The sequence below is a fragment of the Vitis riparia genome, chromosome 7 (genome assembly GCF_004353265.1).
Source record: "Vitis riparia cultivar Riparia Gloire de Montpellier isolate 1030 chromosome 7, EGFV_Vit.rip_1.0, whole genome shotgun sequence".
In the NCBI taxonomy this organism is placed as follows: Eukaryota; Viridiplantae; Streptophyta; class Magnoliopsida; order Vitales; family Vitaceae; genus Vitis; species Vitis riparia.
In genome coordinates this window covers 11,476,095-11,491,174 of record NC_048437.1, presented here as the reverse complement: position 1 = coordinate 11,491,174, position 15,080 = coordinate 11,476,095, and the positions used below count along the sequence as shown (strand labels likewise).

The following is a 15,080-nucleotide window of genomic DNA, read 5'->3' as shown; positions in this document are numbered from 1 at the left end:
ATGGAAATTGAGTTGAAGGATATTATCCTTTAGTATTTCCAAAAATGTCCTTTGTTGATTTTGAGAAAAAAAATTAATATTTTTGAAAAATACTTTTATTTAATTTAATATTTTTTAAAAATATTTTTGATTTAATTTAATATTTTTAAAAAATACTTTTATGTAATTTAATATTTTTTAAAAATACTTTTATTTAATTTAATATTTTTTAAAAATACTTTTATTTAATTTAATATTTAAAAAAATTATTTAATTTAATATTTTTTTTAAATAGTTTTATTTAATTTAATATTTTTGAAAAAAAAAATTTAATTTAATATTTTTGAAAACCACTTTTATTTAATTTAGTATTTTTGAAAAAAAAATTATTGAAAAAAAATTATTTAACTTAATTTTATAAAATATTTTATATGTGTTCTTAAAGGGTATATTTGTCCGTTACTAATTCATATCTTTCAACTCAATTTGAAGAGTTACACGAACCTTTTGTTAATTTTGGGGCCAATCTACCCCTAAAACATAATTCTCCCTTTTTTTATTTGACATTTATTAAATAAATTTCTTAGTGTATGGTTGTCTTTGCTTTTAAGTTTGAAAATTTTAAATTTGTTTGCTTTTAAAATTTAATTAAATAAAAACTAATTCACAAATGAACTATATAATTATATCAAATTATATGTTATTTAAATTTTGATAAAATTTTATTTAATCATGCATATTTGGAGAATTTGTGTTTAATTTGAACTACAAAAAATTGGTTTTATAGAATACTTTAAATAATAAATAATTTAATAAAAAATGTCATCACTTTCAACTAATTCATATTTAGTTGTTTGAAATAAATGAATTATTTTAAGATTCTTCTGACCTATAATATTATTAAAATAATTGAAAATTAACTAGTGAGATTTTTTTATTTTCATATTATTTTTAACCCCTTTGAAAAATTCCTTTGAATGTTCTAAATAATTTTTATTTTATTTTAAGAAATCTATATTTGTTTTGATATTTAAGTTTTTAAATTTGATATATTGTGTTTATTAATGATTAGAGTCTAAAATTCGACAATTTATAGAACAAGAACAAGGTTACCAAACTCTTCTAAACTTCATACATGGTTATTATTATGCTTGCCCCGAGGAAAAATTTCAGGCTCCACTATTGGTCTCACCACTAGTATACATTCAAAGACATTTCCAAAATAAATAAATAAATAAAAAACCTAAAACTTATTTATCTTAGCAAACTCATGAAATATCTCTCAATAATAATAATTATTTGAAACCATTATACAAAGATTTCTCTGCCTACACTATATTATAAAATAAAATTTTCTACTTTTATAACTTGATTTCAAATAATTTTTTTTTATTCTTAATCAATAAATATTTCATACAAGAAAGAAAGCAAAGTTTTAAAATCCCTAATATTTCTAAAAAATTCTACCCTAAAGTAGGAAATTTAATCATAATCAAAAGTTAATACATATGTTGAAAGGTTAATTAATTTACCCCAAATTTATGACTAGTAGCAAATAGAGAAAATTCAAAAAATTACAAATATGTAATTTACTATTTTAAACACACTTCAATACCCAAATTCCCATATTTTTAAAAACATCAAATAAACTAAATCAAATACAATTGAATTCTGCAAATCATAAATGATATATATTATCAATTCATTAATTTGGAACATGCATAATGCCTAAATCCTAAAACTTAAAAAAAAAAAAAAAAAAAAAAATATATATATATATATATATATATATATATATATATATATATATATATATATATAGAAAATAAATATTATACTTACAAACTCAACATTTGTGATTTTTAAAAGAGGGTGGATTATTTTACAAATATGAGTGTTATTTTTTAATATAATCCTTCATGAATAAAATTACATTAAAAAAGAATTAGAACATATATTGATTTTTATTTAAAACTAGTAATCCATCCTATGTGATGCAGGGTTTAAGTAGTTGACCATATGTTAATGTTTTCACAACCCATAAAACGAAAGAACCAAAAAAATTTGACAAAATTTGACTCAATTCTACATTCATCTATGGATAAATGAGTCCATTGGCATTCCAAATTTTACCAACATCCTCACATAACTTGCCTAAATTTTATCAATATAACATGGATCTCCAAAATAATAGAAATTTATTGATAACTAATTAAATAAATAATCGGACAATATCAAATACATAAGACAAATAGAAGAAAGATGAAACAATAATAGGGAATTAACAAATTTCTAATATTTTAAAAGGACAACGCTATAATTTTTATGTCCAGTTAAACAGTTTGATGATAAAACTCAGTATTGATCTCTAACAAAGATAATATATTGAAAATATAATCATTTGTCCATAAAAGACTTTATTTGGTTTATAAAAAATAAATATAATTAAAAAATTAATACTATAAAAGTCAATGACATGTAAATTAAGGAAAAATAAAACATCAGGCTTATAATTTATGGAAAAAACAAGTAGAAAATACAAGCAAAGATAACAAATATTTGAGGGGAATATATATATATATATATATTTAATCTAACTTATATTTTGTAATATGATTTATAAATTTTAAATATTAATATTTTATATTGAAGTCAGATTTTTATTTATTTCAAAATATTGAAAACTATTTCTTAATAAAACTACATATACACACTAACAACTAACAATTGGAGCTAATCATGCTATTTATGATGTTTTGGACAAACAAATGAAATGATGAAATGATGTAAAGTGAGATGCGATGCCAACAATATGACACATCCATCATTTCCTTTGTGCTAACAACCAAAGACCTATTTGTCTAATCCAAACCTCTAAGGCACAAAGAAGGCACAAAGAAGCCCCTCTTTTACGAACATTGGATCATCACTTGAATCATGAAAGATAGACTCCTTGAGCACTTGCAATTATATATTATATTTTATAGGCTATTTATGGGGAAAAGGGGGCTTTAATGCTTTAACAAGCCCTTCTTGGCTAACTATGTTTATTCCTCCAATAGCTTAGTCTATGCATTCATGTCAACTCTCTTCTTATACTATTCGATTAACTCCATCAAGAGGGTAGTCAAAAGGCTAGTTGTTGGCGTTAGATTGTATTGAGCTACACGCCCTTATCATAAAATGTTGTAAACTATGGACACTTCCATACTAGGAGATAGCCATCTTGTATTTTCAGCCTTCTAGAATGGAAGGAGTAGATTCTATAGTTTCATTGGGAGACTTTGGATAACGCTGGCATTTATGGTGCTATTCGAGTCATGCACTATGGCTAATGAATTCCCAAGCCTTAGGGATAATATTTTATTTGAAGTCCCTAACTAGAGGTATCAAATCTTGTTTTAACAAGGGGAGCAAGGTGTCCCATTAAGGTAAGTACAAAATAAGAGCCATTTTTGAAGTAATGGATAGAGTTGAATGCCCTAGTGAGGCAGATTGCTTTGAATGGCCTAGTTTTGTACCCTTGCTCTTGGGATGAGCTTTTCTTTTTGGTCCTAGGATAAAAAGAAAAATAGCTCAAGTTTATCACCCATGCAATGTAGCTTTGTACCTAGATGCCAAATAATTAATAGCATAGTTATTATGCAAGAAGTGATTCATTCTATGAGAATGAAGAAAGGAAAAATAGGAATGCTTGCGACGAGAGTTTATCTTGAAAAACATATACCAAGAAAAAACAACACATTCATTTCAATCTAACAATTTCTTTTTATATTAGTTAAGCTTTTGCTTTCTTTTAATTATTCACTTTACATCTATCTCCAAGAGAGAAACCAATTGATTAAATTAGGGCACCCGAGGCATGCGCTCTAACTTTTGATAGTCCCACAAAAAAATGTAGAACCTAACTCAACTTAACATAAGGGCTTGTTGCAAACCAGACGTCTATTAGGGCTAAGGCATAAATCATGAAATTCTGCCTAACTAAGTTTGATCGGGGTTTAAGTCTATCCTTAAAATGATAGCGCTCGCTTCGCCTGTTTAAGACACAACAAGGCCTTCTTTTGGAATTGTGCGCTTTCATTTCATTTGTGAGGATTTCACTTACTTATAAGTAGAGAGAAGCTCATATTAAACCGATTTTTTTTTCCTTAAAAGGCGACCAACTTTCAATACTTGTTGTTATGTTATGCAACCATTTTTCCAATATTATTGAATAGTGGTTGTTTTCAACAAAACAAATGTTGGGCCAACTGGCAATAGCTAAAGGAGGGGGGGGGGGGGGGGGGGGGGGGGACTTCTATGGAATAAGGGTAAGAAGGAAGAGAAGAAGGAAAGGTCGTAAGTTGAGGGACAACCATAACATAAGGTTCTTACTTTCACATATTTCTCTCTCTTTATAGATAGATATATATATAAAGATAGGTCCGCCGCGAGAGTGGTTGGACAACCACTTGGATACTACACTTCTTGGCCTTTATTTGCATTGTCTCCATCACATGGTTGTGTGGTAGGCTATAGAGCAGGCTCGACCTGGTGAGCTTTTGGATAAATACGCAATGAAATCCTTATTTTTAAGAAAATTGGGCTAAGGTAAGGGAAATGTCATCGAAGTAGCAATAAGAGAAGAAATGAATGATTGAACGAGCCTCCTTTACCAGTTGACCTTGTTCCTCTCCTTTCAATCGAGCTTGGTAAGAAAGTAAGTCGATTTAGCTCTTCCTTTCAAAGTTTAACAACAAGAGCAAACAATGGACAAGACATAAGCAACTCTCATTTATGTTTTATATACGCGCATTTAGATTAACAATCTCATTGCCTTGTCCTCTTATTGGCATCTTCTCTATCAAAATAGTTTTCAAGGAAAAAGGTTAATGATAAAATATTACAAACTACTTTGACTTATGATTTAATCTAAATTATCTTATTGAATGTGGTAAAAAATAATTCACTAACAAGATGAGTTTTATTATTGTATTCAAGATATAAAAACTAATACTTAATTTGTGTATAATAATAGAGAATGAAAAAAAAAAAAAAAAAAAAAACCAAAACATCTTTTAAGTCATATTTTTTTTAAAAGGTTGAAAAATTAATATTTTTTAAAGTCAATTTTTGCATAGGAATCACTCCTTATTTTAAAAATATTAAAGCTATGCTTATCTCTCGTATAAATATTTTTAAAATGCAATATCTAAAAAAAAAGTTTTAGTAATTACTTTTGTTTCTATTTCTTTCTCTCACTAAATATAGAAATTAATCGTAATTTCCAACACACCACCACAAGACTCTTCTTAATTTAATATTTTTCATATTCCTTTAAATCTTTTTAATTCCATATAATTCATATATTCTTAATCCCTCTACAAAATAAATAAAATATATTATATTATTTATACGAATACATTGTTTTTTTTTTAAAAAAACTTATTTATTTGGGAAGATAGTCATAATAGAAGCTATTTATCTACAAAATTTTGTCTTGAAAATATAAATGATATCATCTGTATAAAAGCATGAAACAACATGTCCATATATGGTCCATTTCACGATATCAAACATTGTTAAATGAGTTACAGTTTGACTTAAAAGCATGCAATAGTAAATAATAATAATAATAATAATAACTCATTTGTCCGAATGAAACATGAAGCTCATTTGTATTTTAAGCAAAATCTTAAGAGCCAAAACGATGCTATTGCTTTCCTCTACGTAGGAACTATGAAATTTGCCCCACTCTTTGGAAACCATATCATTCGCCCATGCAAAATTTTTCCATTCAATAAAAATTATTGGAAAAGATTTTGAGAAATGGGGTTGAAAAAAAAAAAAAAAAAAAAGTAGTCTGTATCAAAGTAAAAGTAGTTTTGAGCATGAAATGATTAAACTCTGTTTGAGACCTATCAACATTGAAACCCGATATTAGCTTTTAAGAAACCATAAAAAATAAAAACAACAAATAAATCAAAACTTTAAATCCCGTTGTTACCAAAAATATGCAATGATAAGTAAATGATGAAAACTTCCAATTTATCTTATTTTTCTCTTTTTAGGCATTCCATAGGCTTAAAAGATATTCCAAATAAAGCCCTATAGTGGGAATGGAGTGAGGTTTGGACAATGAAGACCATCAATAGCTTGTCGGGAGAAAGTAGATTTCTTTTGCACAAAATGGGAGAGACACGAAAGAGCACTTGAAAAAAGGCAATGACCACACTAGTAGAAGGAAAAACCTGATCTTCAACCACCCTTGAATTTCTTTAAAAAGCTTCCCGCTCCTCCTAAAAGACGAACTAGAAGCTAGTAAAGAAGTTGAGATTTAACCATACCTTCCATTTCCTCTATTTTAAAAAGAACATCACTCGCTTTGTCCTTGACTCTTGTGAGCCTAGTGCCTTAGTATTGGATTGACACAGTTATTTTCTTGAGTTTATGAAATGGTAGAAATGATCCATAAAAGATAACTATCCAATGGGAGTGGAAAGGTAAAAAGTAAAAGAAGAATTACCGATATTATGGTGAGAAGGTAGTAGTAGGCATCTTTAGATAGGAAATTAAATTTTTTACGAAAGAAAAGAGAGATGTGAAAGATAAATTAGAAGATGCAATAAGAAAAGTCAATACAGAATAAGTTTGTTTATAAGTCAATATAAAATAAGACGTGAGATAGAATATATTTGATAATAACATGGTAAAAGAAAATCAAATTCTTTATAAGTTAGTTTTACAATCAGAGTAATTTTAATACATTTGGATTATGGTAGAATTTTCAAATTTATTCCCATTTTCCAACCAAACCATTAATAAATTAATAAAACTTTATTTATTTACATTATTTTCTTCGTTTTAAGGTAATTTACTTTTAATCCGAAAGCCTGAAAATCAAGCGAAGAAAACGAACCCAAGAGAAGCCAAAACTTTCTTCAGTTTCATCCTGGGCATATGCTTTCTGGATAACGCATCTCATCAATCGCGATTAAGCTAGGGTTAGGGTTCGAGTTAGGATTTTGGCGCATGGAGGATGGAGACTCTGCAGCAGAGAGTGGAATCATGGATCAAAGACCAAAGAGCGAAGATGCTGAAGGTCTCGTGGGGTCCGCTGCAGTGGAGGATGCGGTGGCCATGGAAGAACGACAGAGAGCAGAGGAAGAAGCTTCAGGAGGAGTACGAGCGCCGAAGAAAGCAGCTTCACGATCTCTGCCATGCCGTTAAGGCCGATTCCATTTCTGATTTGCAGGAAATTCTCTGTTGCATGGTTCTCTCTGAGTGCGTTTACAAGGTATGGATCTGTTGGGCTTTGTTTGGTTGCTGGGAAAATGAGATGTTCGAGTATTTAAATATTAGGCGTTTTTGAAGTTGTTTTAATCGTGCGTTTTAAATATTTAAATACGATTGTTTTTATGTGGTTTTGTTTGGGTTTTTTTTGCTCCGTTTTGGAGTTTGGACTACATTACAGCTTTGGATTTTAATGATAAAATAGTGTTTTTGGATATCTGATGAAATGTGTTTCAGAATATCAATTGCATTTACAAGGTAAGAAATATTTCCAACTATGTTTTGTTTGGTTGCTGGGAAAATGTACTGTCTAAATATTCTAATATTTAGCTTTTTGGAGTGTTTCTGCATTATAATTTATTAAGCACGTGAATAAATGATTTATTATGTAGGTCTTTTTTGATAGGCTGATTTTTTATACACTTTTGTAACTTAGTTTTTAAGTTAGTAATGAATTACAACGTGGTTGTTTGTTCATTATAAAATGTGTCTTTGGATGTTCAGTGGGTTGCATTTCATATTATCGACTGGCCTTACAAAGATGTGAATGTTTAATAATTATGATTTGTTTAGTTGCTAACAGAATGAAACATCTCAGGCCTCATCTGCAATGACTTCTTGTTTTTGGCTTTAGCTGAAACCAAATCTATGATTTCAATGGTCTGTCTTGATATGACAAAAGTTCAATTGAACATGAAACTAATTTTTTGCATTAGCTAGAAAAGAAGAGCTCTATAGGAAGCAATGTTGATTTGGCTTTAATATTAAGGGCCTGTTTTTATTTTTTAAACTAAAATCTCTTTTCGTGAAACTACCCAAACACATCCAGAAGCATTTAGACTTTGTTGGAGATAGCTTTTTGTTTACGACTCTAATTAGAAGTTGAAGCTAATGTCAAAGCATGTTTTCGAAGTAGCAATATTGGTAATGTGAATTTTTTATTAAACATGAAAAAACTTCCTGCATAAACCAAATTAGGGCTTCTAGAAGTAGTGATATTGTCCTTGCTTCTAGATTAAGCTTTTCTATAGGTTAGAAGCTTTAATAAAATTATTCAAACATGTATAGAAACTCTTGTTAAAGCTTTAAAAAGAGCTTTTGGCTTTTCAAAAGCCAATTCACTTAGGGCCTTATTGAAAGAAGCAAATCCAAACAGGCCTCTACTTAAATAGTTAACTTTTCTGATTCTTTTGTGCATTTTTATATCTAATCATGTGAAGCAATAAAATTTGATTTTATAGCTATAGCATGGGTTGTTTGGAAGTGAGCATTTGCTTCACTGTAGGTCCACTTGGAATTGAGTATTTGCTTCTGCTCAGGCACCTACTATGAGGGACGTATCCGCCTGAAGGCAGGTATCCTCCCAAAAGTGGGCATTGGGATTGACTCAAAGTGGGAAAACCTTTTATGGTGAAAACTATAATAGTTGATGTACCAACTGTCTAAAAAAATGGTGCACAATCAACTCTGGCAATGGCAATTGAAAAAGTTAAAAGGTTTTTTTTTTGTAAGTCATAAAAGGGGAAGGGGTGATATATTGGCTATATAATGACACTTACAATCATTTTGTGGACTGTGAGGGACACGAATGACCCTAGAAAGAAGGACGTATTTTCTTGGAGATACGATGACCCCCTGTATAGTAGCCTAGAGAAAGAACTATCTAAGGGCATCATCTGTATGGATCTGGTCTTCACTAATTTTTTCCATAGAACAAGGGATCTGTTTTTTCGCTTTTCTATCCCAGTCAATTTTAACTTTGTATAGCTTCAGTAGGAGTATTTTATTAAAGGATCTGTCAACCTTTTTGCCTTACATATTTTACTTTCTCAATAAATTTTTTCCTAGGACAAACACAAAATTAGAATGTGTTTCTGATATACATTTGTGTTGTGTCCACATTGTGCTGAGTGAGGCTCAGATATATAGGTGTGTGTCACTGTTCTAGCTCATTTAGAGAGCTCCTACAGTTTCCCTTGTTATGTAGTTTTCTAGAGCTGCTTTTAATCATAGAACACAATTACTCAAGTGATGTGTGGTAGAACAGTTCTGCCTATCAAACAAACAAAAAAAAAAAGATGTAAGGTAGAACAGTTCTTCGTTATAATTATTTTTGTAATATTTTAAAAAGTTTGCATCAATTTATGATATTTATTCTCTTATCATGGTAGAGACCTACTACTGAGATCGTTCGAGCTGTGAACAAATTTAAGGCTGACTTTGGAGGACAAATCGTTTATCTAGAGCGCGTGCAGCCTTCTTCGGACCATGTTCCTCACAGGTTTTTTTGTTCATTTGCCGAGTGGATATCATGTCTTAATTTCCCTTTCAGTAACTGCCATCTAATTGTCTGCTGATTTTTACAAGTTACATTAAAATTAAATTCTGGGGATAGACCTTCCTATTCTTGGGAGTTCGGTTTTATTCATCTCTATGTTGCGAAGTGTTGAATCTTACAAATAGTAGTGATTTGTTGTTCTTTGAAGAACTCTTGGCAGATTTTGTCTATAATTGCATAACATGCGCTTGGCTTTTCAAGATAATTTCAACAATCTTTTATTTTATTCTAAACATAAAGAACTTCAGAACATTAGTAAAACATAAAATTGTTTAAGATGTTCTTATGGAGGTTTTTTCTGATGAAGTTTAAATATTATGTTTCAAATATGGGTTTTATGTTTTATTTTTTAATTTTTTACATTGTTTTCCTTGCAGGTATCTGTTGGCAGAAGCAGGTGACACATTATTTGCTTCCTTTATTGGAACAAAGCAGTATAAGTAAGATGGATGACCTGCTGTTCATCTGTTTAAGTGTTTATCTCTTTAAAAATTATAACATTTCTCTTTTCTATTATTCTGGGTGTCTATTACTCCCTAACATGAATTTTCTTTTTGTATTTTTCAGGGATGTCATGGCTGATGCTAATATTCTGCAAGGTGCCATATTTCATGAGGATGCTGTTGAGGATACTGAGGCGATTGAAGCTATTAAATCTGACCAAGTTGCAGCTAGAAATAAAAATGCAGAGAACATCATGAAGCCCCTTGAAACAAAACCAAAGCCACCTAAACTTAAACCTGCTGTTCATCGGGTCAGATTATAGTCTTATCTACTTTTGGTCATTATGACCTACAGTATGGACCAAAATCTTGAACAATATTCATTGAGATATTGCTTCAGATGTTGGACTTTGAGCTTATAGAGAAAAATTGCAACTTCAGTTTCATCTTTTAACTTTTCCTGACCAAAATATCAAGAAATATCACAAGAGATTGAGAAAATAGAGATATTTGAAATTTTTGGGTTAAGACAAGTTGTTTCTCAAATGATATATGATAATGACAATTTCTTGCTTGATATCATCAAGAAAGCTAGATTAAAATAATTGTATCTGTTTATTCTCACTATTCCTTATAATTTTGACAACACATTTCTTTACTCCAAAGATTAACGAGGATAGTGGGCAATAGCTAGCAGATTTCCTAGTTATACATCGGTTAATTTCAGGCATTTCTACAGGTCCATCATTTTTTATCTCTACAATTTCATTGGCACTTATAACTTTTAGTAAATTATTATACAAAAAATAATTTAATGTGAAGATATTTGTTTTGTGATATCAATATGGTATTGTATTGATTGCTAACCTATATGTTTGTTGAGCCACCCCTTTTTCATTGTGTGCAATTTTTTTTTTTTTTTTGATAGGAAACGACAAAGAAATATATTAATAGAAAAAAGAAGTACAAGAGAAGGATGAGGAATCCTCCCACCAAAGAAAACTAGTCTACAAGAAACCAAAAATAAAAAAATACACTGTAATAACGAACAACTACTCTAGGCTAAACCAACCCATCGGAATTACACGCCGCTAACCAATCAAGTTGTAACACAATAAGGAGGGTTCCCTTAAAAACCTTGGAACAAAAAGCCCAAAGAGAAGCAAGGAAAAAAAATAGAATCCCAAAGACTCTTTGGATTCCTTGCTTTATCCTAAAAAATCATCGCATTTCTCTCCCGCCACACAACCCAAAATTAAAGCTATGCACGCAGCTTGCCATAAAACTATCCCTCTCCTCGATAAACCAAAGCCACTGTAAGTGATGGATAGTATGTCGGAAATGCTCCTTGGGGGAACCCAATCTATCTTGGCTAACTGAAATAATCTGTGCCATAACCCCAATGTCAAAGAACAATGTAGGAAAAGATGATCTGTTGATTCTCCATGCCTCATGCACAACTTACAAATATCCGGACTAAGGCTTTGTGAGGTCTTCTCAATTGTAGCAAGTCATTAGTATTTACCTTCTTGTGTGCCACTAACCAGACAAAGGACTTAACCTTGAAAGGGACCTGAGAATTCCAAACGAACTTAGTAGGGAAAACTGGAGGAGAATCAGAGCAATGAGATAAGGCAAGAAAGAAAGACTTGACTGTAAAAAGCCCTGAAGAAGATAAAGACCAGGATCTCGCATCTGGAACCGAAAATGTCAAATGCAAACAATCAAGTGATCGCATTGTGTGCAATTTATTTATAATGTTTTCGATTTTTAAATGATGCATTATTGTTTTATTAATGCCATCCAAAATTTGTTTATTTTGTCCATGTTTTGGTGATAATTTTTGTGTATTACTCTAAAATGAAATTGTTGTTGGTCTGTTTCAAAATATCCCTATGATATGTCCATCCGTAGTGAGATTTAAGAGCTTGTTTTATCAATTTGATATATCATCCACATTCTTCTATATAGATATTTCTTTGTAAATGTTTATTTGGTGGAAATCTTCTCTAGGGTTTCTTGGCTCGTGCTAAAGGGATACCTGCTTTGGAGTTGTACAGGCTGGCTCAGAAGAAGAAACGGAAACTTGTTCTTTGTGGTCATTCACTTGGTGGAGCAGTAAGTTTGGTTAATGCACTTTTTTCAACTTCTACCCAGTAGCTTTATTTTCTTGGTTTTTATTGTTTGCTCCATGTTGATTTTGTAGGTAGCAGCATTGGCCACCCTCGCAATTTTGAGAGTTATTTCTGCTTCCTCTTTATCAAAAGAAAATGAAAAAGTTGCTGTCAAATGTATAACATTCTCCCAGCCCCCGGTCGGAAATGCTGCATTAAAAGAGTAAGTTTCACATGGTTTTTTGGCATATGCAAGAAGTTCCATGTTGTCTTCTTTTTTGTTTTCTTCAACATTAAATTCTCCGTTGCATAATTTTGTCTGCTTATTTCCTCTTTCAGTTATGTTAATAGAAAAGGATGGCACCATTATTTCAAGACTTACTGCATTCCGGAGGATCTGGTGCCTCGCATCTTGTCACCTGCTTATTTTCATCACTATAATGCACAACTAATGCCTGCTGATGTTGGAATTATTAATTCATCAACCTTAAAAGGGGAAAACTAAGGGCAGACAAGCCAAAAGAGAATGAGGGGGAGCAACTGGTACTGGGTTTAGGCCCTGTGCAGAGTTCTTTTTGGAGACTTTCAAGACTTGTTCCTTTAGAGAGTGTTAAGAGACAATTGAGCAAATACAGAGGAAAACAAGTTGATCCCATTGAAACATCTCTAAACGATTCTGCTCTAGCTTCTTCAATAGATGATATGGTGGTTGAGCCGCAGTCTCTTGAAATCCAGGAGGGTTCTGATGGCATCTCTCTTAAACCATTTTCTGACATGGATAAAGGGGATGTAGCAACAACTAAAAAGTTAGAAGGAAAAAGCAACTCTGATCGTGTAAATAATAGGGCATGGCGTAGAGTGCCTTATTTGCCTTCATATGTACCATTTGGACAGGTAGTTATTATGAACTGATACTCCATTTTGTCCATTTGTGTGGTTTGTGTGAGCATAGTTAGATGCAGCTATGGTAAGCTGTTTTCTGTTACTTGTTTGGTATTGAGCTCCACTAACTTCTTGTGGTGAGTTCATATCTAGATAGTGATTGATTTAACTTGTTAAGGTTGTTTCTCTAACTAGCTGTTTTTTAGGTTGTGAGAGAGATATTATTGCTGTTATATTTTATTTATGATTCCACCTTGGAACAAATAAGATAATTTTCCGCCCCTTTTTTCTTTTGTAGAGGTTTAATTTATGCTTTTTGTTCTACTTGAGGATTGTGACTGAATTAGAAGCTCTGCAAACTAATAGTTGACAAGTAATTGTATGTTTCTGGATCCACTTCTCCAAGGATGAGTTTTGGCTTGGTCTTTGCCAATTAGATGTTTCATAATAATGAAAAACTATATGACCTTACTGAGACAGGGCTTTAAAGAATACACATCACAACCAGAGAAGCCACGAAAACGAAATGGCTTTAGGCAACTCTTGGCCAGGCCAAGTCTGTCATCACGTAGGATTCCTTTTACTTTCTGGGAATGAGGCTTTCTTGTTCAATGAATTCATCATGTTTATGATCCCAAGCCATGTTTCAAAAATTGTTAAGTGATAGATTGTCCTTCCTTTACTACTTCTAACTCCATTCAACAATGCCAAATTTGAATTACCATACAAATCTATTAAAACTAATGGGGAAGAGTTTTTATGGAACCTAAAAGGTATTGAAATGAATGTCAGCATCACAATCCACCCATGTGTGGCACTTTTTTTATGACCGTTAAACTAGTCAGTATTTCCATAAGCATTACCATAAATCCTTGGATTTCTTTGTCCTGGCAAGAGGTCATGATATGGATGGGCAAATTGACCTCCATCTTTAGTTTACATCACTCCTAGCATCTCTTTCCTTCCTTTCTAGATTACTATTAAAGTTCTCTGTTATCAGGTAGGTCTGAGACATGTGTCTTATTGTGCTTTCCTTGCTGCCTCCCAGCTAAAGAATGCATGGGCAACCTTTTCTCTAGCTTGCTATCCTGGAAGCTCTTCTGCTCGAACTTCCTTGCGCTTAACTGCTTTGGCATAGGGAGTTTTGTGTGGTTCTGGCTTTGCAGCACATTTTCTAGGTTCACCTGTTTCCTCTTATCCCTTGCCTCAAATTGTAGATTTCAATATTTATGGTTAAGATTGTAAATTGATACAGAAAGTCAATAGCACTCTTAGGACTGCATGCAAGAGAAGCTAGGAGAATAAGACGTGTTCTCCAAGGGGAATAGAGCAGGAGATAAACTCAGGGATCCTTCCTTGCTCATGCCTCTGTTCCCTTCGCTGGGCTCAAAGCAGAACTCTTAACAGACCTTTATTCACCCCTGAGATATTCTAATTTGCCTCATTAAAGTTGTGCTTAGGTAATTAAAGTCTATTAGAATAAATTGTGTAGGCTATAACTTGATGTTTTTCATAGGATTATGCTATTATTTATTTATTCATGGTAATGAGTTCATAAAAAAGTCTCATTTTGTAACAGCTCTATCTGTTGGGCAATTCATCAGTGGAATCACTGTCAGGGGCAGAGTACTCAAAGTTGACATCTGTACGAGCTTCCTTTGCTCACTTGTCTTATTTTAGATTTATTTATTTATTTTTGGATTTGATCCTGCACAAAAATGATTTATAATAGCCTTGCTTTTCTTTCTCTTTTATGAGTATAAGCTAGTAGATTTCTGCAATCTCTCATTTTGTTTGCTTTGTTCTGGCAAAGACATTTTCAGGTCAAATCTGTGATTGCTGAACTAAGGGAACGGTTTCAGTCACATTCAATGAAGTCATATAGGTCTCGGTTTCAGAGGTATTTTCTTATGTGTTTGGGAAGTATATGTCCTTTATTATTAGTTATTTGTAGTGATCGGTTGTGTTTGACTTGTAGTTTGTGGTTTTTGTTATTTCTTCCTGTAAGCATGTTGTACCTGTATACATATATGCACCTTAAGATAGTTT

General features: G+C 31.7%; 1 pseudogene; it reads left to right on the top strand.

Annotated features, from left to right (window-relative positions):
* Positions 1-6,858: 6,858 nt before the first annotated feature.
* LOC117918040 overlaps positions 6,859-15,080 on the top strand; it is a 9,684-nt pseudogene continuing 1,462 nt past the window's right edge.